At 29.7% G+C, this 24,697-nt stretch overlaps 1 protein-coding gene across 1 annotated transcript in view; it reads right to left on the bottom strand.

The window, feature by feature from the left end:
* Positions 1–23,475, bottom strand: part of LOC142333996 (uncharacterized) — a 402,091-nt gene extending 378,616 nt beyond the window's left edge. The window contains exon 1 of the mRNA XM_075381664.1: positions 23,318–23,475. The gene's annotated coding sequence lies outside the window, so the exon portion shown is untranslated. The remainder of the gene's footprint in view (positions 1–23,317) is intronic.
* Positions 23,476–24,697: the final 1,222 nt, after the last annotated feature.

Below are 24,697 nucleotides of genomic sequence, written 5' to 3'. Positions count from 1 at the left end.
ATTAATAAGAAGCTAAAATCTTACGTTTAAATTGTGAAATTTGGAATGGAAGAAACAGAATATGTTCATATGTATAATAATAATAATAAAAAATTAATAATATTTTTTTTCTTGAAATGGTACCACCCTTCTTCTAGTGAACCACTTACCACCATATTGGGACCGAAATAAAATTCCAGGCAGTTTAGGAAATCACTACGGGTCATAAGAATCGGTGATGCAATAGAGCAGCTAAGTGTCACCGTGTGGTTTGTGTGTGGAAAGACTTAAATGAGAATAATCATATTTTTTATTTATTTACTAATGATGCCATAAAACCTCTTAATTAATTTATTCTACTCATGTCTCCAAAAATATACGTCTGAGTTTTATCTACTAGCGACTTCCATTGCGCGTTCGTTAAAAGGTGTTTTGCTGTTTATACATATATGGATTTGATGAGATCTTCCATTGTTATTACTCGAAGAGTGATAGAAGCATTTCCATTAAGGTTATCACGAAGAAAACAACAGAATTAACGCATGTCTAATACTGTTTTCTTGATGCCAAAGATGGTAATTTAAACTATCTTTGAAAATTAGCATTGGAGAAATCTGATGAGTGACGTAAATTTCAGGGAAGTCAGGAGAGAAACCGATCCTGTACACTCTTAATCGAATTAGAAATATAGGCACGAGAGCGGTTCCAGACGACACTGGTATACTAAAGGTTGCTTCACGCAAGGGCTTGGTATTATAGAATACAGGTTTGAGAGCATAAATACCTTTCGCTAGTCATAAAGTTAATCCTGAATTTTTCCTCGCCTTGATACCTCTATTCGCTTAGTTAGAAACAGTTTACTATCAAGGAAAATGCCAAGATTTCTGATACTATCTTCTTTTTATTTACAAAAGAAGAGAAATAAGAATTAAAAATTAAATATTAGTTTTTCTAGAAAACAAATCTTATTCAATTTTCCTAAAATTAAACGGCATAAAGTTTGACTCAGGCCACCTACAACATTACTATTATTATTTTGAAGAACTTAATGATCAAAAAAATTGTGTCAATCTTCTTGGATATTCAATGTTCAATATATATTAAATTTTCAATATATTCAATATTGCGTCAATAATCTCGAATTTTCAGATAATGACCATAGTTGGACTTCACAGTCACTAATAGAAGAAAGATAGTTAATAAATAATAAGAAAAAACTGACCCTAAAATTGATTGAGGAGCACAGGATTTCATAATATGCGGTACTGAATTAGGATCAAAGAATGGAACAAAGAAAGATATATTATGAAAGTACGAGTGAAACCATTTGTAATAGACCTCGTTTTTCAATTGATTGATTTTTCAATTTGTAAACTGAAAAAATCTCTTTATTAGAAGGTGATGCGGCATTTCGTCAAAACCTTTTTTTAAAATCGAAAAAGACTACATCATATTGAAATATGTGTTATATAGTGGTCTGAAAAACATGTAAGCCAAATTAGTTCAACAGTTTTTCATAAAACAATGTTGAATTCACAAAAACCAGGCTAAACATGGATGAGAATTCGTAGAAATTATACTCCAAAACTTTTAAGACGTTACAAAGGACCGAAATCAGTCGGCGAATATCGATGGACGAAAGATCCGGCTTGGGAATCGAGTGACGAAACCGCTTTTCTAGGTGGAAGGAAATATACTTGATGACAGCCTATAGGAAAAGATGGAAGAAACTGGAGCCATAACATGGCCAATTCCTTTAATATAAATGCTGGAATGAAGGCATTCCGGCAAGATAATATCATATCATTAATAGCCATAAGGAAAGGTTTTTCTTCTTCTTATTATTATTATAAATATATTATTATTATTCTTACATAAGTTTCTGTACGTAAAAGTATCATTTTAAAAAAACATACAAACTATATCTTTCTAGATTTTATGTTCTGTGTTATACGTTGAATAAACTTAAGAAAATATTATAATGAAGTAAAAAGATTTTATTCAAATAATAAAAATATAAATGCATTATTAAGATAATTATGTGAATATATATGAATTATTCGATAAGTAAAAAGTCTTTATTGTGTTACATTGTCTTTATAATTTTCTGTTGACTTATATATATATATATATATATATAGAGGGGGAAAATGTGGAGACAAAAATGTAATTTTTCTAATTGTGTTACATCTTAAGTACTTTTGATACTAGAGACAGCAATTAGAGTTTCTTGATCGGAAAACTACAATATTTTATATGTACAGCCGATTTCTGCTGGTTACCAAAGGTGTCATTTTTAAGTCTGATTATAACCTGGTGTTTTAATTAAGTTGGCTACTGATATATTCGAACTAATAATAATAATAATGCAATACTGTATTCTTTTTTCCTTTTTCCCTTTTTTTCCCTTTTTCTTTTTACTTGTAATCATGAAATAAGATTATTTTCTGAAGAATAGGTGTGTATGTTTTTGGTACTAACTTGTTATATTAGATTTCCTGCAATCACTGCTATTATGACAGTTTACATTGAATAAATGCTTAAATTATTTTCTTTAGATTATAAAATATCGAAAAATTATATACTGAATGATCAATTAATACGTAAAATACACATTCAGATAGATAAATAAGTATTAAATATTAGGCATTACTATATATTATTAAAATATTGATAAACCAAAAATTATAATTTTTAGAAAGTTTTAATTTACTAAAACAACAATCTTTAGGTTAAATTTTTATGTTGAAGCATATAAAGCATTTGATTTAATATCAAATCAGCTATTCAAATAAAAGGAAATTGTTTAAAGTGTATGAAAATTTCACACATTGTAATTTCTATTATCATATATTAATTTTTTTTTTTAATTTGATCAAATAATTAGTCTGTCCAAAAATAAACTAATTTCAGGAAACTGAAAAAATATTAGAAATAGTCAATAATCCTAAAAAAATTCTGATATCGGGAATCATTAATTTGTTTCTGCTTATGTATTAAGACCAATGACAAACTACTGAACCATACTGTACTGAAAAGTCCTGGTAGCGGAAATGGAATAAAATAAAGGTAATTCAAAAGAAAAGATGACCTTTGCTTGGAGGAAAGGAAATACTAATAATTTCAGACTGAATGGTGACTGAAGCCAAACAATAGGAATGAATGGAAGGAATTTTTATATATATATATATATATATATATATATTTTCTCTCTTATTTTTTTAATAGACGCTTAGAATTTTCTGTACATATTAAATTATTAAATCAAACAATAAACGTACTGCATAATACAAGATACAAAACTTATTCAAAATGTTGATACATATTATGTCAAATTATACAACTCAGAATTATTTATTATTATTTTACAATTAAAATTCAACTATACTGCTAATAAAGAATTAAATTTGGCGATATTACCATAAACGGAATGAAGTAATCAATAAATAACTGCTAAATTTTTCTAATATATAAAAAAAAATTTAAACCAGTTCTTTTTATAGTATTAAGCTGCGACTCCAGCTGGTATAGTTTCATTTGACTAGCTACTGTTGAAGACGACTTAACAAAACTATTAATAACCTTCACACATATGAACCGGAACAAAGTTGTCAACAGTCATTAATGAGGCTATCAGTTACTTTAAATGAGCCGGTACAACCTAACATATTCTATCCTTTCCATTATTTCAATATAAATACATGTAGTGACATATTATAAAAAGGATACTTGGCAGCATATGGACAAGGGTTCGTTAAATATCTTTAAAAACACCACGTACATCATCACATTTAAATATAATGGGGAGATAATGTATAAATAAATAGTCTGCAATACATATAATAAAATATTGTATCATAAATATCTTCCAGATATATATACTAGTAGCATGTCACAATATCCATGAGTTTGAAGCTTAGTAACATGCTTCATAAAGCTAATACATATAGCTTATAATATTTTCGAAACAGTTTTATGAGTTACGCTGTATCATTTCGTTACTGAAATTTATCTCAATAAAACCTACATATAAACTGTATAAATTACACTTTTTCTTCACTTTTCAAATAAATACTGCCTGTAAATCAGTGTGAAAAACAGAAAATACGTAAACCTCATGGTCAACTAAATTATACTAATAAATAAAAATAAGATGAAGAATTTTTATGTTAGTCTGAATAAAATACCCTTATGTTTGCAATAAAATCATTGCCCGGCTTATTTTTTTACCAATGTTATTCCAAAACAATGTCAAAGTTTTGACGTGACTATCGCAGTAATTTTTCTTCTCCCAAGCAGTTATGCAGCCGTTACTTCAAAAAAGTAAGTACATTTTAAAAATTTTTCTGTTTTGTTAACTATCTAATTTTTTTTGTTCTCTATATGTCTATCGTTTTCTGCTTAGTCTCTGGAAGCACCGTAAGGCAGTGTTTCTCAACGTGGGGGACATGTCATGTCCCCCACGTTGAGAAACGTATAAGTGTTGTCAACACTATATGGGAGACTAGAGCATATCGAAAGAAAATATTATAAGAAATATTTATTAATTTACTAAAGAAAAAACAAAATACATTCTGACATAATAAATAATAAATACACATTTACACTGATAGAATACACTTATAGATGGGATTGCATCAGTACTACACAATGAATTTAACAATTAACTTATCAATACTAAATGAAAAACAAGGTTAATAATTATTAATGACTCCCAGTGGTCTCTCCTGCAAAGCAAAGTTTTTCGAAGGAAGGTTTAACATTAGAAATAGACACTCTGAGTTCTTTTCTATATTTAGCTGAGATCTATATTTTGTTTCCAAAGCAGCCATCGCAGAAAATAAGTATCGCAAAGGTAGGATGTTGATAAAGGTAATATATAAGAAATGCTCTTGTTTTCAGTACAGAAAACGCATCCACCCCAACCCAAAATTCAAAGAGTGATTTATTACTAAATTTTCTTTGGATTTCGCCACTTGCCGTAAAATCGAAGAAGATTTCTTCATCGGCAGTTGAGAGCCCTTCGGGAGTATTTTTAAATGGATCCCTAATCCACTTGTAACGTGATAGCAAGTTGTCAGCAAGGAAATACATTTTAAAACTCTCCAGCATGGCTAAATGATTTTCAATGGTTGCAAATACAACTTTCACATGTTGTTCTTCAGCCTTGCAAGTTTTAACAAATTTATCCATATTTGCAAACATTTCTTGGTTTTTTGCTTTCAATTTCTGCTCCACAATTTCAGTTTTCTACAAAAACCATTAACTTTATCATTCGTATCCCACATATGTGTATTTGCTTCTTGGAGTTGAAGATTCACGGTATTTAATTTCTCAAATCTATCGACCAATTAGCACGATTCCATCACAAATAATCCATCTAGAAACTTCTAGGCTATCGGTCAGTTTTTTCTTCTACAAGAAAGCTGATTTCATCTCATAATTCATAAACACATTGCAAAAATTTCCCACGTGATGACGATTTTGTCTCGCAATAAAACAGTAACGCAAAATGTACTATAACCATAGTTCAATATGAAACGTCGAAGCAACAGTTTAATTTTGTGTGAGCTCCGGAAAATAGAATTTTAAAATTGGTATATTATTTTATACCAATATTTTTGTTTGTTGGGTAGATATTATAAGAGTTTGTTATTTGTTCTTTGTTCTGTTTACTGGGTATATTTCCATTTTATTAGTTATTTTATGAATCACGAGATCTTGCCGATGGTGAGAGAGCTTGAGTGCTCAATGATAGAGTGTAAGTGAACTGAAAGTGCAACCATCTCAGAGAGGTATTTGTTGAGAGCCAGACTAAGGAATGATTCCTGAAAGAGGGCAGCAGCTTTTCAGTAGTTGTTAAGGGCGTAGGTCAGAAGGACATAAAAGGCTATATCAACATCACTCTATCTTCTGAGTACTGCGCAGTTAAAAGCAATGGAAAACTACAGCTACTTTTTTCCAAGAAAATGTTTAAAATGTTTTTATGTAACAAATATGGTGGAGCCTTTATTGGTAAAATATTCCGGATGTAAACCAGTCCCCCTTTCGGATCTCCGGGTAGGGACTATGAAAGGGATCGCCAGAAAATTAAAAAAATAATATTCTACATGTCGGAGCGGCGTGGAATTTTAGAAGTCTTAAACGGTTGGTAGGTTAGAAAATTTAAAGAGGGAAATGGATAAATTAAATGTAGATGTAGTAGGAATTAGCGCGGTTCGGGGGGAAGAGGAAAACTCCTTTTGGTTAGGTAATTTTAGAATAATTAACACAGCTTCAAATAAAGGTCGGGCAAGAGTAGGTTTTGTATTGAACAAGAAGGTAGGGTAGAGAGTAGAGTATTTCAAAACGCGTAGCGACATAATCATTGTAATAAGACAAAACCTCAGCCGACAACGATTGCTAACGTCCATATGCCTACAAGCGCTCTAAGAGTGAATATACGAAGAAATTGACGAAGCAATTAAACACATAAAAGGGAAGGGAAATTTAATAATACTTGGAGATTGGAATGCAAGCATTGGAAAAGACAAGGAACAAAATATTGTGGACGAATAAGGGCTGAGCAAAAGGAATGAAAGAGGGGACCAACTTTTAAAGTTTTGCACAAAGTATAATTTAGTAATTGTAAAAATCATATTTTCATATCATATTGTTAAAATCATTTCATATTGTAAAATCATATTGTTAAAATCATATTTAGTAGTTTAAAAATCATAATAGAAGAATATACACATGGAAAAAGCCAGGTGATACTGCAAGGTGATAAAGCCAGGTTATCAGATAGATTATATCATGGTTAACAAAAAATTTAGAAATCAACTCGTCAACTGCAAAGCTTACCCTGTAGCAGACATTGATAGCGACCACAATTTAGTGATATGAAATGTAGATTGGGATTAAAAACTAAGAAAAATTGTTCGATGAATCGGTAGAATTTAGAGAAGCTTGAGGTAGGGTCGTAAAGAATATTTTTGAGGAGGACATCGCGAGAGGTCTGAGAAAAAATGATAAGTTAGAAAATTACATGAAGAATGGGAGAATGTTAAAAAGAAAATTCTTAAATCAACAGAAGCAACTTAGGCGGAACAAAGAGAACTGGTAGAAAACCTTGGATGTCAGATGATATACTGTAGCTGATGGATGAACGTAGAAAATATAAGAATGCTAGTGATGAAGAAAGTAAAAGGCAATTAAGACATACTATGAACAGGAAGTGCAAACTAGCGAAAAAAGAGTAAATTAAAGAAAAGTGTTCGGAAGTAGTCAGAGAAATGAAAATTGGTAAAATAGACGGAGCATACAGGAAAATTAAGGAAAATTCTGAGGTTCAAAAAATAAAATTTAACAATGTGTTAAACAAAGTTGGTAGACGGATATATAATACGAAAGGAATGGTCGATAGGTGAGTGGAATATATTGAAGAGTTATACGGAGGAAATGAATTAGAAAACTGTAATGTCGAAGAAGAAGGGGAAGATAGAAGAACAATTTCTAGCATTTACAGGAACCAAACAGCAACAGTAATAATTGAAGAACATAAGAAAGGAGCCGTAATAAAAAAGGGAGTCAAACACAGATGTTCCCTATCGCCGTTACTTTTTAATCTTTACATAGAACTAGCAGTTAGTGATATTAAAGAACAATTTAGATCCGGAGAAACAGTACAAGGTGAAGAGACAAGGATGCAACGATTTGCTGATGATATAGGTAATTCAAGCTGAAGGGAAAAAGATTTAGAAGAAAAAATGAACGCAAGTACTACGCAAGAACTATCGCATGAAAATAAACAAGAACGAAACGAAAGTAATGAAATGTAGTAGAAATAATGAAGATGGACCACTGAATGTAAAAATAGGAACAGAGAATTTAATGGAGGTAGAAGAATTTTGTTATTTTGGAAGTAGAATTACTAAAGATGGACGAAGCAGGAATGATATAAAATGCCGAATAGCACAGGCGAAATGAGCCTTCAGTTAGAAATATAAATTGTGTACATCAAATATTAATTTTAATGTCAAGAAAACATTTTTGAAAGTATATATTTCGAGCGTAGCTTTATATGGAAGTGAAACTTGGACGATCCGAGTACCTGAGAAGAAAAGATTAGAACCTTTTGAAATGTGGTGCTATAGAAGAATGTTAAAAACCAGATGGGAGGATAAAGTGACAAATGTAGAGGTGTTCCGGCAAATTGATGAAGAAAGAAGTATTTGGAAAAACACAGTTAAAAAAGAGACAGTCTTATAGGCCACAAATTAAGGCATCCTGGAATAATCGCTTTCATATTGGAGGGATAGGTTGAAGGGAAAAATTGTGCAGGCAGGCAACGTTTGGATTATGTTAATCAAATTTTTACGGATGTAGGATGTAGGGGATATACCGAAATGAAACGATTAGCACTAGATAGGGAATCTTGGAGAGCTGTATCACACCAGTCAAATATCTGAAGACAAAAAATAAACAGCCCTCCGGTGTTGGTAATTTATCGGGACTTGCTTCCTGGTCTTTGTTTGTTGTTTACAACATAATTAATTTAATTAATCTAGTTTCTTTAGATTTATTTAGTTTATTTTTGTACCAGCTATTTTCTTAAAACACACATGTTGTTTTTATTTTTATAGACGTCTGCAACTGATCGGATCTTGATAGTAAACCAACATCGTTTTGTTTAATGATGTTTGTAATTTTGGTTTTTGTTTGTGTTTTAGTGTTTTTATTAGTACTTTAGAGTTATTGGTTTTGTGTTAATTTCATTTCCGAGCAGTAAGACAGATGACAGGGTAGGCCCAGACTAGATAAACCCAGTGAATTCGTTGTTGAGGTGCGATTCGTCCTGTTCTTGCGGAAAGGGAGATCCACAGGCTGGGACGTCAGGAATATCTGCACAAGCTGGTAAAGATACAAGATTTTTAGAGAATGGCTATGGTGTCGGAAGTTCAATTGTGCTGACTAGGGAATTTAATGAACGCTTTGATGAGTTGTTAAAGATTATAGAAAACTCTCCTACTGTTTAAGGAAACATCAATCCTAAATTAAAGGAGTTTAATCCGATCATGACCGCCCTTGCAGAGGGATATGAATGATTGACCGCTAAGCAGGCTGACATTCGGGAGGTTGTGGTCAGGGAGACTGTTCCTCTTTCTTTCCTGGCTCAACAGCCGGTCACAGTTCCTCAGCATACACAATACGCAGAGATTTTAAGAAAACAGTGCGAGGCAAGTCTGCCTCGAAGACAACCGGAGGCGATCATTAATTTAAGGAAAGGGACAACCACTAAATCCAGCAAAGAGATGAAGGACGAATTACTGGAGGTCCTTAAATAAAAGAGGTCGAGGTTGAAGATTGGTACTATTAAGGAAACAAAAACGGGGTTAGTCTTCATTGCTGATGACAAACAGAACAAACAAAAATTTGATGACAAATAACAAAGGTTATTTCTTAATCTCTAAAGGTCAGTAAGTCCGATGTGAAAGTTGACCCTAAGAACAAGGTGCGCCCAAGAATCATAGTTCATGATATACATCGGCGATTACCTAAGGATGAGTTGATTCTCATTAGAGAGTATAATACTCAGATTGTCGAGGCTTCTTTTAAACCTGCATGTCGGTTATTGTCTAAATCGGGTAGGTGCGAATCAGAACGCTACGGGTATCTTGGAGGTAAGTAATATTTTATTTAACAGCTTCACTAAGGAGAGCAGGTTGTTTATAAACTTCTCTTCTAGTCGAGTTAAGGAGAATTTAGATGTTCAGCATTGTTTTAAGTGCTGCAGGTATGGTCGCAGGGCTAAATTCTTTAATCATCCTGCAGTGTGTTCTCATTATTGTGACAAGGGGAAGAAGCGTGACGAGTCAGTCACGTTAGTTAGTAGTTAGTTAGTAGAACACCTTGCTAAAGCGATCATCGATTGATTTTCTATAAGATTGCCGGTGGTTTGAGTGAGCGCTACCAATGTAACGTTTCAGTTCAGCTGGGTCGTTTTCTGCACATACATACGCACTGGAAAAAATCTGTTGATTTTCTTTTGGCCAGGCCTCGAGTTTTGGATCGGAACCTGAAGGTTCTAGATTTGGAGGACCTGGCATTGAGTCTGTCGGCGGCCTTTATTAACGCCGCCGAAAATTCAATTCCCCGCAGTTCTGATCGAGAGAGGCTTGCTTCATCGTGGAGAAGGGAATTTTCAGTTTTGAAAGAGGCTGTCAGTCGTTTGCAGAGAGCTTCTCAAAATGAGAGTGATCCGGAATGTCAGACAGTTCTTATGACTGAATAGTCATGATAGATCACAATATTTTCACAAATTTCAGACGATGAAAAAGGATTCCTGATGTTTCTTTGTGAATGAGCAAGGGAACAAAGATTCCTTGGGAATCGTGTACAGGGTATTGGAACACAAATTACGTAAGGACGTTCTTCAGCCTGCCGTCGCAATCCGGTTTGGCGTAATTTCAGACATGTCTGATGTATTAGGCAAATTACTTGATGACTTATTGCCTAAGGACAGCGAAGCTGGAGAAACCGCATACCATATTCGGGTGCGGTGTAAGGTTACTCAGTTTCGCGGGGGTGCAGTGTCCTTTGAGATTACCGATGCTGAAGTGCGTCAAGTTATCTGCAGTTTAGCTAGGGGCAAGGCCCCAAACTTCAAGAAGTAACGGTAGAGCTCTTTGTTCGCTTGGTTGGGATTAGTGTGAAAACAATCACACGCGTATTAAGAAATTACTGTTTGGTGGATACTTCCCGATATGTTGGAAGAAGGGTATTGTTAAATTGTTATTTAAAAAAGGCTACAAGGATCCCGTTGTTACTTCGTTGTGTAGAGCCTTGACATTGCTGCCGATCATTGGTAAGGTCTTCGAAAAGGTTCTGTACCTGCGTATAAATGAAAGGCTGATCTGACATAATATGTTGATGGAAAGTCAGTACGAGTCCCGGAAAGTGTATTGAGGACGTCATACTCCGCGTGATAAGAGCTAGTGATACTCCGACTGTGGTAAGAGCTAGCGAGGAGGAATATGTCTTGGGAATTTTCTTGAACATTTCCGGTGCGTTTAGTAACTTGTGGTGGCCTTCTGTTGTTCATAAATTACAAAAGAATTAATACACTGATAGTGATCTGCGAGTGATGCAAAGTTACTTCAGGCATCGGGATGTGCTGCTCCGCGACGACAGGCATGAGAGAGGTAAGATGCCGTCCAAGGGTTGTCCTCACGGCAGCGTTTTGGTTTATTATATTGGTGTTGGCGTTTTATTCCCTCGATGTTTTTCTTGGCGAGAAATTGCAATTTAAGCAGCACCTTAATTTTGTGGCGGAGAAGGCTGTCGTGCCATCTTTGATATTCGACGAGTGGTCAATACTGATTGGATCTTAATTTTAACATTATATATATCCTGCATAAAAGTGTGTGCGAGGCAGTTATGCTATATATGGCGCCTGTTTAGGGGGATAGGCTAAAATTTAAAAGCTATCGGGATATATTGTTAAGAACTCAACGCCTTTTATTTTTAACGGTAACAGGAGGTTACCATACTATTTCACGAGAGGCAATCTTTGTGATTGCAGGCGTGTAACCGATTAATTTAATTACGTCAGAAAAGAAGCAGCGTTATACGGCTAAGAATTCAGATGTATTGACTTCAGAAAAAAAATTCGCGAAATTGAACGGCAAGGCAATGCCTTAAGGCAGGCCAGATGGAATGACGCAGAGGGTGGGCGTTATACGCATGATCTCTTCTCAGACGTTGTTGGTTTGCGGCCCCCCTTCAGTTCACCATAACAAGTAGTATCTGACGCAATTTCTTTCTGGTCATAGCGCCTTCCGAGACAGAGCCAGCGATTGGGCCTGATGGATTCAAATGTGTGTCAAGATTGTGGACAAACAGGTGACTCATACCATGTTATTTGCAAAATATGAACTTATGCACACGGAAACTATTTGTCGGCGTAACATTATCGGGTCGAAATTAGATCTCCGTGAAAATTATAATATGTTATATGTTTGATGTTTTTGTAGTGTTTTATTTACATAGTTTTATTTTTATTTCTTGTTTTTTGTTAAGTTATGGTTGCGTCTTGAACTCAACTTCTAACTTATAGAGTTGGTATTTGCGATTTAATTTGAGATCCTTTTTGTCACTCAGTATTGTTATAGACTTAATATCGTGTTTTTTTTTTAAAGAGTTAGTTTCCTGGTAGTACACCGATGGGAATATCACATATGGTATTTGCATTGGTGGCATCCTGACTGAGGCAAGAACAAGGCTGAGAGATGCCTTTTGCCCAGATATTCTGAAGATGACTTCCGGTAAAGCCCATAAGCATATTATTTCACGGATGCGCGTTGCTAAGTACGGACGTTGTAGCGTGGCAACCGAAACTACCATATGAAGAGTGTTTACCTCTACGGAGTCAGGATGTACTGCATCCATATCTTTACAAAATGCAAAAAATTGGTCTTGATTTTAGCGATCTCATTTTTATATAATTTACTACGGTTACAACTGTTGTTAGCACAACATTCATGCAAGGACTCATTTCTTTTGAAGCCAGAGCTTCTCTGTGGATCATGGATCATGCAATGTGTCCGGACACACTGTGTAGATTTTTTTTATCACAAGTGGTTGTATAGTTTAGAATCTTCCAGACATTGAACGAGCACCATTCGTGCATATTCCGATGCAATTTTTCCACTGTATGTTTACCTCGTTTATAGAATCATTTAAATTGGTTGAAAAGTAGTTAAATTGCAGAAAAGTACTACTGCTGAAATACCATGACGAAATCAAACGTAGGCAATGAAATTAGCACCTTTATTGCTATCTGTGGCCTCATCAAGCTGAATTGAAAAGAACTTGACACGCAACTTTGCGAAAAGCTGATACTGTACATCTTCAGCTATATCACCAATTCGACGGGGAACCGCTGGATCATTTGATAGAGATATGGACTACAATTGTTTGGCAAAATTATCCCCAAACATACTTTCTACACTCAATTGCAGCTGGCAAAATAAGCTCTTCTCCAATGGTGTGAGGATTTTTACATCTGGCTATTTAATATGAAACTTTGAAAGAGGCAAGTAAAGCTTTATCATTTACAAAGTTATGATTTTAAATTTATTTCGAAGAATTCTTGGGGTTTATCAATGTACTCACTATGAAGCGTTTTCAAATGTTGTTTAAGTTGGTTAGGTTTCATGCTGTCTGCTCCCAAAAGTTTTAAGCAAATTACACTCAGGGGCCTTTTTTTCATTTACTTTAATACTGGTAAATCCAAAATTCAATTTTTCTTCAGAATATATTCTTGATTTTATTTTCGGAACCACGCTAGTATGTGCACTTGTTGATGCTTCACTACCGTCTAATGCTCGCTTACGCCCACTTAAAACTTTATCCATGATTCTGTATAAAACTACTGACATAAATATTTATTACCGTGCATTGCAATAACACCCCAATTACAACATACACATTCACGATAGATTCGATAAAGATAGAAGGATCGACTCGATGGAGCGTGGCTGGATTTGAACAAGGTGTAGCATTAACATACGTTTGCGCAGACGTTTCAGAATGTTCGAAACAATTTGGAACTACTCGCGAAGCCGCGAGAATGTCCGATATGGTGGACTTAAGACAGAGAAATTGAATGGCATCGATTGTGGTTATGCCAATGCGGCTGATCGGTGTTCCCAAATATCAATGAAGTTATTTATTCTTGATAATTCTTAAGTTTTTTAATTAAAGTGGTAGTGTAGCTTTAGCGACAAAATACATTATTATTGTATTCATTGTTATTGTATGAGAGTGGGAGAGCGATGAAAATAGTGATTGAAAATTGGGTCACAAATACTGAAAGGTTAGAAACGCTGCCGTAAGGTATTGCTTCAAAGGATGAATGAGGTTGATGTATGAATGTAAATGAAGTATAGTCTTTTATAGTCTCAGTCGACTATTTCTGAGATGTATGATTAATTGAAACCCATCTACCAAATAACACCGGTATCCACGATCTAGTACTCAATTCCATATAAAAGTTACTGCCTTTAATAGTATTGGAACCTTAGAACTCTTGATTTCGAAATCAGCTGATTTGGGATGACGAGTTCACTAATAGAGCAACCCGGTGAGTGTTCTCAATATCTATGTTAGCTATGTTACCATTTAATCTTTTTTTCTTCATAAAAGTTAATTGTCGAATTGTTTGTACTTTGTTACGCTTACTTATATTTTTATTCGTTATACTTTTTATTCAACTATACTGTGTTTAAACCTTATATTGTCTTAAATGCCTTTTTTTCACCTCATTATTACACTGTAATATTTATTTATAGTTTCATTGTTCTGGAAATTGATTGTAAATAAAGCAAATAGAAATCAACGTAAAATTATCACTATACTATGATTGCTTTTGTGTAAACTTTAATTCTTCTTTTCTTAAAACCAATCATTCCTGATTGCAACAACTTTACTCAAATAAAATACTGAAAATTAGAAATCCAATTGTCAAAAACGTTCAAAGACTATGAGGAAAGTTTAAAATTGAAATAGTTAATAATGTATTATTAATAACAATTATTATCTATTGTATTTTTTCCACATTTTGTTTAAACATAAGTTAATTTTGTGTTTAAAAAAAAAATGGCTAGCTTTCATCAGTTTTATGAATATAAATCAATATTAATATGAAATGAAGTTTCGTTGATTACCAGGAGAATTGTTTTAAAATGTAATCTCTAAATAAGCAATATTTTATTTTAAAATTAATTTTCTTTATCAAAATATAAATTGTTAGTATAAAATTCGAACAAAAGTTCTTTTCTTCTTCCTTAGATATTTCTGGTCGTATTCAACGTCTTTGTATTTTTACACTGTTTTATTTCTCCACCATTATTTCCCTCTGGATTCATTCAGGCAATATTCTTTCCTGTTAATGTTTACTTCTCTTTGATGTGGTCAATTCATTTTGATCTATACCAACAGTCTTTTTCCATCTACTTTCAGCTCTAAAACAGCGTATGATATTTATTCACTTTCATTGCTAGACTGTTTTAGCATAGTAACTTTGTCTTCTTTCTTCATTTCCGGTATAGGTAAGCTGTATACTGGTTTTTAATTTATTACCGCATCCGTTTAGGTATTTGTATTAAATGTATATAAGGAAAACTTTAATTCTTGAGTTTTAAAATAAGTAAGTAGTACACTACCCTACATCGTTCTCTCACAAAATATAAATATAGAAAAAATTAATATTGAAATTTGGAATAAATTATGTCTATTTAAATTGAAAATTAATTTATAAAAAAGCTTCAAGAGGCTAAAGATTTTTTACTTTTTATAATTAAGATTAATAAATATTAATTAATTGAGTATTTATTATTTTTTTATACATCATATGCATTACTAGAGTAGAGAATGTTTCCTTGAAACAGATCAAATTCGAGAATTAGGAGTCATTCAAAAATATATTTTTATATACCAAATATAATATTTTGTACATAGTATTTCCAAAAACATATAAAACCAATAATTTATGTTTCAAGAAATTCAGTTTTGTCTAATTTAACGAATGGGACCGAAATCTGGGTAACTGTTGACACTGAAAATAACCAGAAAAATATTTTGTAATCGAAGTTTATGGAAAACATTTCCTTTTTTTCTTCCAGTACAATGTACACTGAAATTATTTCTTCTTTTTCAGATAATGTTTATCGCTATTTAAATTACTATAAATTTTTCTTTAAATGAAGGATACAGAAATATAATTCTAACATGCTTTTTATATCACATATCTTTATTTTCTAAAAAAAAATATTACCATTTTAAGAAATATTAAAATTTTAAGAAAATTTATTTTAGGAAATAAGTTTTAAAAAAAATCCACTTGACAAAAATAATAAAGTTTGATAAATTATTGTCATTTTCTACGTGAAATAAACTGTAAAGCATTTATTTAACGGATATTTTAGAAATATTAGCACCTATAAGAAACATACTTTATAATAATCTGGAAGGTGTGACGAGAATATTTTACTTTAACCTAGGGCTCCTGTAATAAAACTGAAATATTGATATCCGATCTTCATTTTGGTTAAAAATTCGGTATATTGTAATTTCTATCAGTATAAATTCAGAAATTTATTAGTACATTACCATTTATGTCAATAGTTTATTTTTCTTTATCTAAAATCGAAATTTTATATTGGCAAATATTTATCAAATACCGATTTCTGTTAATGAAAAAAATTGAGTATTATCACTAATATTACTTTTTTGCATTTTTTTAGGATTATGTTTAATTATATGTGCCATAATAATTAACTATGTTTACTTCTTAATATTATCTTTTGACAAATTTATTATTCATATTTGCTTGAAATTTAGACAAATAAATAAATTCCTATTTCGACAGCCTGTATCCAATATTTAACTCTTTCGATTTCTTCAGAAGATAAGAAGATTCAAATCCAACTACAAGTTTACCAATGAAATCAGGATAACTTTCCTTATATTCCACATCTTTATAATAATATTAACTAAAAAAAAAATTTAATATGAGAATATTTAATTCTATTAGTATTGCTTTCATTCGCTTACCATAAGAATTTTCTGTGTAGTGAATATCATTATTATTAGAGAAAGTATATCTGATTAGTATATTTTACACTGTACTTATAAAATAGACCGGGAGAAATGAATAAAACTTAAAAACTACTACCCATTTTTATGAAGTTTTGCGAAATATACATTACGTCTACAGTTAATACCTACCTATTAAACTAAACTCTACCAAAAGAAAAATTCATAAAATGAGATGTATTAAGTCGTTAGTAAACAAATTTCACTTTCAAGCTCATCAGTTCTTAATTTAACACTAACATAATAAATTATCTTATGTACACGAGTCTCTCTCTGTACATCATTTCATCAAAATCGGTTTATCCAGTCAAAAGGTATTTATTAAACTTCAAACACATGTACCGTACATACATTTTGAGGATCCCTAGGTCATGATACGTTGCGAGATGCAAAAAACCTCATACTCTATTATTTGACTGATTACTTTCCTTTTGTCCATACTTTCCTTCTCGCAGCGCACCTCTAGAGCTATGATGCCAGGAAAGTTATAATGTAACAAATTATAATATTATTTTACGTTAAAAGAAGAATCTAAATTAAATTAAGCAACTCTCATTACAACATAATTATTTTGAATGCTAATATTTCCACTTGAAATACTACATTATACCTTTCAACTTCTTCAACAAGCCAACTCTTCATCTCTTGATGAATAACAAATAAAAAATGGATTGTTAAAATTTTATAATGAAAAATTTGAATCACGTATGAGTATATTGATTTTAACCAAATTATATATTCTAAAATTTCCTTGAATTTATATTTTAAAAAATTGCTATTTCAGCTGTACAAAGGTCATTTTTTCCCTAAAGTAAAAATAAAATATCCAAATATTTGAAACGTAATAACATAACTATTTCCTCATGAATGTCCAAAATTTCGGCCACCGAGGAAGGACTATGATTTTAATTCCATTTTTAAAAATATTGCTAGATTAAATAAAATATCCTAATATAATTTTTTTTAAATTAAATTAAATGTTCTTCACATAACGTTTAGGTTTCCATGTTATTATATTTATTCATTAGTTGAGAGTTCTCAGGTTGGAATCCCAATAATGATAGTTGCTTTTATTCGAATTTTAATGCTAGATCGTGGATACCGGTGTTCTTTGGTAATTGGGTTTCAATTAACTATACATATCAGCTATCATCGATCTGAGTCTGTAAAAGACTTCGCTCATAGGTCACGAACAACAGACGTGATTGACTGAGGACTCCGAATGAAGAAAACTGCATGAAAGTTCAGAGACTTCCGGAATATTCCACAAAAATTCTTTTTTTATTTATTACTTCATTGATCACTTTTAATATTTCTTCATAAATTATAGTATTTATTGTTTTTAGTTATAAATACGTGCACAAATTTCTTCTTCTGCGTTTAATTATTAATTGTGCATATTTTTTTTTACTACGAAGTAATCAAAATTCTCAGACAATTTCCCTTGGTCCATGATTCTGGAACTGTTACTTTTTCCTGTATGTAAAGTTGCATAATTATCTATAAATATATAAAGATGTTATTCTTCATAGTCGGTACATAACAAACGTATCACATCAGGAATGGGTAAATTCACTATTTGATGGGTAAAAAAAAAAATTTCCACAACATTGGACGGATGAATAACAGAGAACCGTCATAAAACTTTGAAAAGATAACTAGTTAGATAAAATATTTTAAAATAAATTTATATTAGTATTTCAGAGGTGTAATATTTTGATTGAATGTGAACTTAATGTAAATATTTGAATCTATATAATTTTCTTCCAAAAAAAGCCCAAATAATTTTTTGTTTCAAACGACTTGTTTTTCTATTCACAATTTTGTTTTGAAAGATAAGATATTATTATCATCAGTTTAAAAAGTATAATTCATAATATTGTTTTTATATAAAAAAATCAAAAATAAAATTAAATTATTTCCGGTTAGATTTCAATTTTTCTGAAAGAAATTTCAGTCAAATAATTGAATTCCAACGAGAAACAAAGTTAAAATTCATTAACTGATAATAAAAATTAAGTTTAGGAAATTACTCTGAAGATTTTAAAAATGATGTGCGTCTCATTCTAAAGACCAGTAATGAGTGTAAAACAGTGAAGGCAAAGAAACAGGGCTTTATTTAGGTTTATTTTTAAAATCTATAACTTACTGCGTGGTTAAAATCTGATAATGTGAATTATTATTTTATTTAATTTGCAAATTTATAGTTACAACTCTTGATGAATTGTTTACTAAACAGATGTAGCTACAGAAACTTGAAATGAGTTTAAAATTTTATGTCAGTTTCTCATATTAATCTATCTAGTTATACGCCTGCTTTAAATCACATACACACATTTGTTTATGTAATAAATAAGAAAATTATTAGTTAATTATTCCTTCATAAAATATAAGCAAAATTTCAGAGATTATTTTTTTACGAGAAGGTTGAATTCATTAAAAATTTCAGTATATTATTGAGAACCAAAAATTTAACTAGATAACGAGAAGTTTTCTACTGAGTATTATATTAATTAGACGTGAATACTGCTTCAAACAGTCATTTCAAAATCTATTGCCGAATCTTTTCATTTTCAATTTTTTAAATATATCATATTATTTTTTAAGTGATTGATTATATAATTTTAAGTATTATATTGTTAAATTAGTAAAAAAAAAAGTTGGTCTAATAAAAACAGCTTATCTTTAGTTTCATTATAATTATTATTAATAATATTTGATTTTTTTGTAACATTTTCCAAGTATTTGGAAGAATAAAATAGTAGAAAAGTAATTTAGATGCCAATACTGTGATTTAATGTGTTTGGACATCACAAATTTTAGCAATGTTTTTTTTTTTTTTACAAATTCATTTCGGTTGTAGAATAATCCTTACAGGAAATATGTTTTTATATAATATTTTAAATAACTTTAAAGTATATACTAGTTTGGAATTACTATGCAGGTTTTTTTTAATTATCTATATTTATTAACGTATACATTATAACAAAAATAAACATTTTCATTTTTTCCTTTAAATTAGTTAATTTAGAATGTTAAGTTCTTTTTTTTTTCTTTTTAGTCATATGAACTATATTATCCAATAATTTAAAAATAATATTTGGAAAACCATTTTTATTTTATAGTCGCTTTTATAGTGCTATTGTATGCGTAAATAAAATTTACGTACAACCAGTATTGTCTTACTACATTCAACCACAATTTAGTCTTAAATAAAAATATTACAGTATTATGAAAGTTTATTCTGTTCAAAAGAAAAAAAACCTGATTTTCTCTAAGAGTTTAATAGAATTAATAAGATGACTTTTAATATGGAAAATTGTTTTTAAAATAATGTACATCCTTATTGATTTTATAAATACAATCGGTGAATACGCTCCTGATGTAATAATATTACTTGATTTTTATAAAGTTCTGGAACCTGTAGATATAAAGTACTATTAAAATATCTTTAGTTAGTAATATTTTTAAAGATATTTTTTTTTATTGAATTGTTTATTTATACAATAAAAATAAATTACAATTTTCAACTGCTAATCACAATGTGGTGTTTTAAAGATTATATTTAAATTACTTAACTTTAATAACTTCCATTTTATAATTCAGTCAGTGTTTCTTTATATAATACATTCTTATTAAATTTGACAATCAAAATTACTATTAATAAAATACGAAAAAGGTTTTCTTCCTTTTTTTTACAATACTCCTTTTATAAATATCTTCCATTATTTACCTGAAAATATTTAATGGAAGATTTTCATCACTGGAATTTATTTTTTCCATCATTTGTTCTAAGTTTCTAGGGCATAAAACGTATTTATCTTTATCTATCTTTCACCTTAAAAATTTATTTTATTTACAATAACATTTTTATACTTAATATATTTCTTTTATTATTTTTTAACAAGTTAAAAAAATTGTTTTTAGAATTAATACATTTTTAAACATTTTCATGAATAAAAAACCAATACAAAAGCCAATACAATATTTTCTAAAATTTTAAATTTATTAAAAAGGAAAATAATAACAATAATAAAGATCTTAAGAAATGAAGTTGATATTGTTTTTGATTTGAATTTACAGCTTGCAAGTAAATTCAGTTAAAATATAAACAAAAACCAAAAAAGTGTAACGAAATATGATAGAACCTTATATAAAAAAAGGATAATATATAAAAAGGAAAAATATTAACGCCAAAAAATAAAATTATAAAAGATAAAATCAAAGAAAAATATAAAATTTCAAATTAAAACAAGCAATAAGAGATGTTTAGCAAAATTAAGTAAGTGTTATTTTTATAAAATATATTTACGAGCTACAAAGGAATAGTTATTATTATTATTTTTGTATACTTTTAGCATTTACGACAGTGGTTCACTGGTAATAGGAAAGCCTTTGATAACTAAAAAAAGAGAATTTTTATAAATAAAGTTTAAGAAAATTACGAAAAATTATGCATAAGCTGATTACGTAAAAAATGAATGAATGAAATATAAATTAAAAAACACCTGGAGAATGCTCACTAAAAGAAGGTAAATTACACATCAAGGTAGTTAAGTTTATTTAATTTAGTAATAGACGGTAAATTAGAACTGAAAATACTGGAAATTGTAAAGATAAAATACGATGTAAAAACAATACTTAAGTTGTATAATTCAGAAGTAACAGTAATTGCATATAAGGAAAAAAATGATAAATAAACAGACCAGTAGATACTTGGATCACTTTTTTTTTACATATAAAGAAGAAAACAACTCAAGGGTTTCATTAAATTAAACCCATTTAAAAGAAAAAGGTGCAATAAACAGATCTAATCGTAAAATACGATGTTGAAAATAAATTACATAGTAAATATAATTATTTCTTTGAGGTTTTGTCGAATTCTGGTATCAGAGAAAAATATTTAAAGATAAATTAACAATAATGGAATTAAAAATAATTTCTCCGTTACACCTCTCCAATTAAAAACATGCAAGATTACACATAGATCAGTATTTGTAAAGGTCATACATAAGTACTTGTTTTGTATAATAATATTTACAAAAAAAGATTCTAGGTGACCACAGTTCTTCGGATACCTTGGTCAATTTCTTATATTATGGTCAATTTTTAAAATCTATTTGATTATTTTTTCTACATTTGTATATTTAACAGTTTTTTTTTATTTAATAAAATTTCGAATAAATTTAATAAATTTTTTCCTGTTGCTTTTATTCAAAAAATTATATCTCCTATGGCAAAAAGTAGTTTCATGCTTTCAAAATTCTGGAAGAATTATACTTCTCTGCTATTTAATTTATATTATTACTCATTATTGTTTTAGCGGTTTATTATAGTTTTCTTACTTCATTAATTTCTGATGTTATCTATAAATTTGTAATCAAGACAAGATCTCTATCAAAAAATATCCTTATTAAGTAAGTAATATTTAAATTTATAAAAAAACATTAAGTCTTTGGGGAAAAGACCATTGTTAAGTAGAAAAATAATATGTTTATATATTTTTAGTCAGTCATCAAAAATATTTTTTTTTGTTTCTTTTAATTTGCGACAAGTAGTTTTACTTTAGTGATTTTTAAACTTAGTATTAGAAAATACTTTACTTTTTTCGAATTTATTTATTTTTTTAGAAGGTTTATTTGTTAATATTAAGTAATATTACAAAAAAATAAATATTACGTAGAAAATAAATATTATTTAGGTAATAAATATGCTTAGGTTTATTTAAAAATACAAATATATGATTAGGTTTTTTATGTTTTAATAATAACCAAATATAGTAATTTATTTTCATTTTGCTAATAAAGAATAAAAAGTGACATAAGCAAGAAGAAATTGTTTAAATAAAAGACAATTAACAGTATGTGAACAATTATTTATAATTATTTATAACTATAATGTTTTTACAATAGAATATTAGCTTTTCATTGTATGTGGTGAACGTATATACATTACAAAATGTAAGATGAAGTAAAAAATTATTTAGTACCTAATGAAAAGATATTTCTATAATTATAATAACAAATTTATTATAAGAACAGTTATATTTCAAATAAAAATAATGGACATAAAACTTTACAAAAATGCTTTCCTAATTGATGTGCATTGCTGAAGTAGTAACATTAATTTAATATCATACTCTATATTGTAATATTGACCTGAAGGAAATTCAAGGATAAGCACGCGATACCTGGATAAAAATACTACAACTCGTTACTTGTATTATATCTTTTATTATAATTATAATTATGGAAATTTATTTAAAAAATGATTTTAATATTTTTTTTTTTAAATACTTTGTATACGACAAATATTCAGTTTAAATTAATTTTCTATATTTTACATAAACAATTTTATACTGAATTATTTATTAGCTTATAATGTAAAATAATTATAATAATACTTAATAAAATACAAAATAAGTTTCATTATTTTAGAAAACATTGATTTATTATTTTTTTTTTTATAAGATCATTTATAATTCCATCATTTAAATATAATTATGTCATTAATTTTCATTTTCATTTTAATTAATAATCTTTCATTATTCTTACTCTTTACAACGCTTTTTACTTTTTCTATAGCCATTGCAGAATTAGATGAAAAATAAACCAGAATTCTCAATAAATTTATCATTTATTCATTCTTAAAAATTATTTTAATATTCTTTAAGCAGTAATAAAGTAAAACGCTTCTTTACCTGAACTATATGTTGATAAAGCCTCCAGTAAATCCAAATGATGAATAGGAGTGCTAGGATTTCGAATATCACGAAAGATAAATTGTTAGTGAACACGAGGTATCGCGAGCGCGGTAGTTACTGATATCGCACTAGGCGGGTGGCAACCGACTGACTGTAATGACTCCCCAGGACTGCCCTGAGTATCGCGCTACTAGTGTATATGCTAGTAGACGTCAGTGCGCAGGTTTCCGCCTTAGGTGCAAAGCGGTACTCTCAACACCACCCTCTGGATACAATGTCAAGACCAAGGCGCTTCAGCCCTCAGTGCATTACGAGAGTAGCCTTAAGATTCAGCCGGCTCTACTTCTGATAATGCCTTTATACTAAAAACAATGTTTACACTGAATGTGTGTTCGAATTTAATATACTAATGTTCAGAAAATTGTGTTGACTGTATAGATTTATATATATTTACACGTTGTAATATACTGCAAATTATTGAGGAATAATAACAATACTATTACAATAAATATAATGGACAAATAATTAATTCTATAAATAATAAATAAAATTATAATTTTATCATAAGTTTTTGATTTATAACTATTTATAAAATAATAACATTTCACAAATATGACTTAAAAATAAGTAGAGTCCTTCAAAGAACTCTAATTTTTGATTATGCTGTTAACAAAATGATAAATTTCAGTTTGTCAGAATTTTAGGTTAAGCTAAAAGTTTCCTTTTTTATATAAACTGTACTTATAATATAGATACTTAACTCATTATTATATAAAATGAAAATTTCCGGTGGCAATTCATTTTGGTAAACCTTAACTCAAATAACTTTTTGTACAGAAGAAGGTATGACAATAGTCATACTTCTTACCCAGTATGACATAACGATGATAAAATTAATATCAACAGTAATTAATTTTAAAAAAAAATAACAAAAAAAATATATGTGTTTTAATAAATCCCTTCGATAAAATTCTTTATTAATTGTCAATGACAAGTTCTTGTTTTCTTTCCATGTTTGGTAAAAAAATTTGTATCTTTTATGAGGAACATAGTTCTGGTACAAAAGATTACTGATAGTAAAACTTCAGTATTTTTATTTAAATTTTTTTGAGAATTTTCTCTTTTTTATGAGGAATAAGTTTTATTTTTAATTTATACTTTACGTTTATATTCTATGTTTTCTTGTACCCTATCACAAAATGATACAATATACGTCTTGAAAAGTCTAAGCCTCTTAAATAGTGCCTTACACAGAGATCAGGACAGCTGGTCAGTCACGATTACAACACTACAACCTCTTAATGACTTCTTACCCACAATTGTTGTTAACCATTAAATAACATTAAGTACTGTAAATTTACCAATATTTCAACTGAA

Source organism: Lycorma delicatula, chromosome 1 (assembly GCF_047948215.1).
Source record: "Lycorma delicatula isolate Av1 chromosome 1, ASM4794821v1, whole genome shotgun sequence".
Taxonomy (NCBI): Eukaryota; Metazoa; Arthropoda; class Insecta; order Hemiptera; family Fulgoridae; genus Lycorma; species Lycorma delicatula.
The sequence above is the reverse complement of the archived record's forward strand: the minus strand, read 5'-3'. Positions and strand labels throughout refer to the sequence as shown.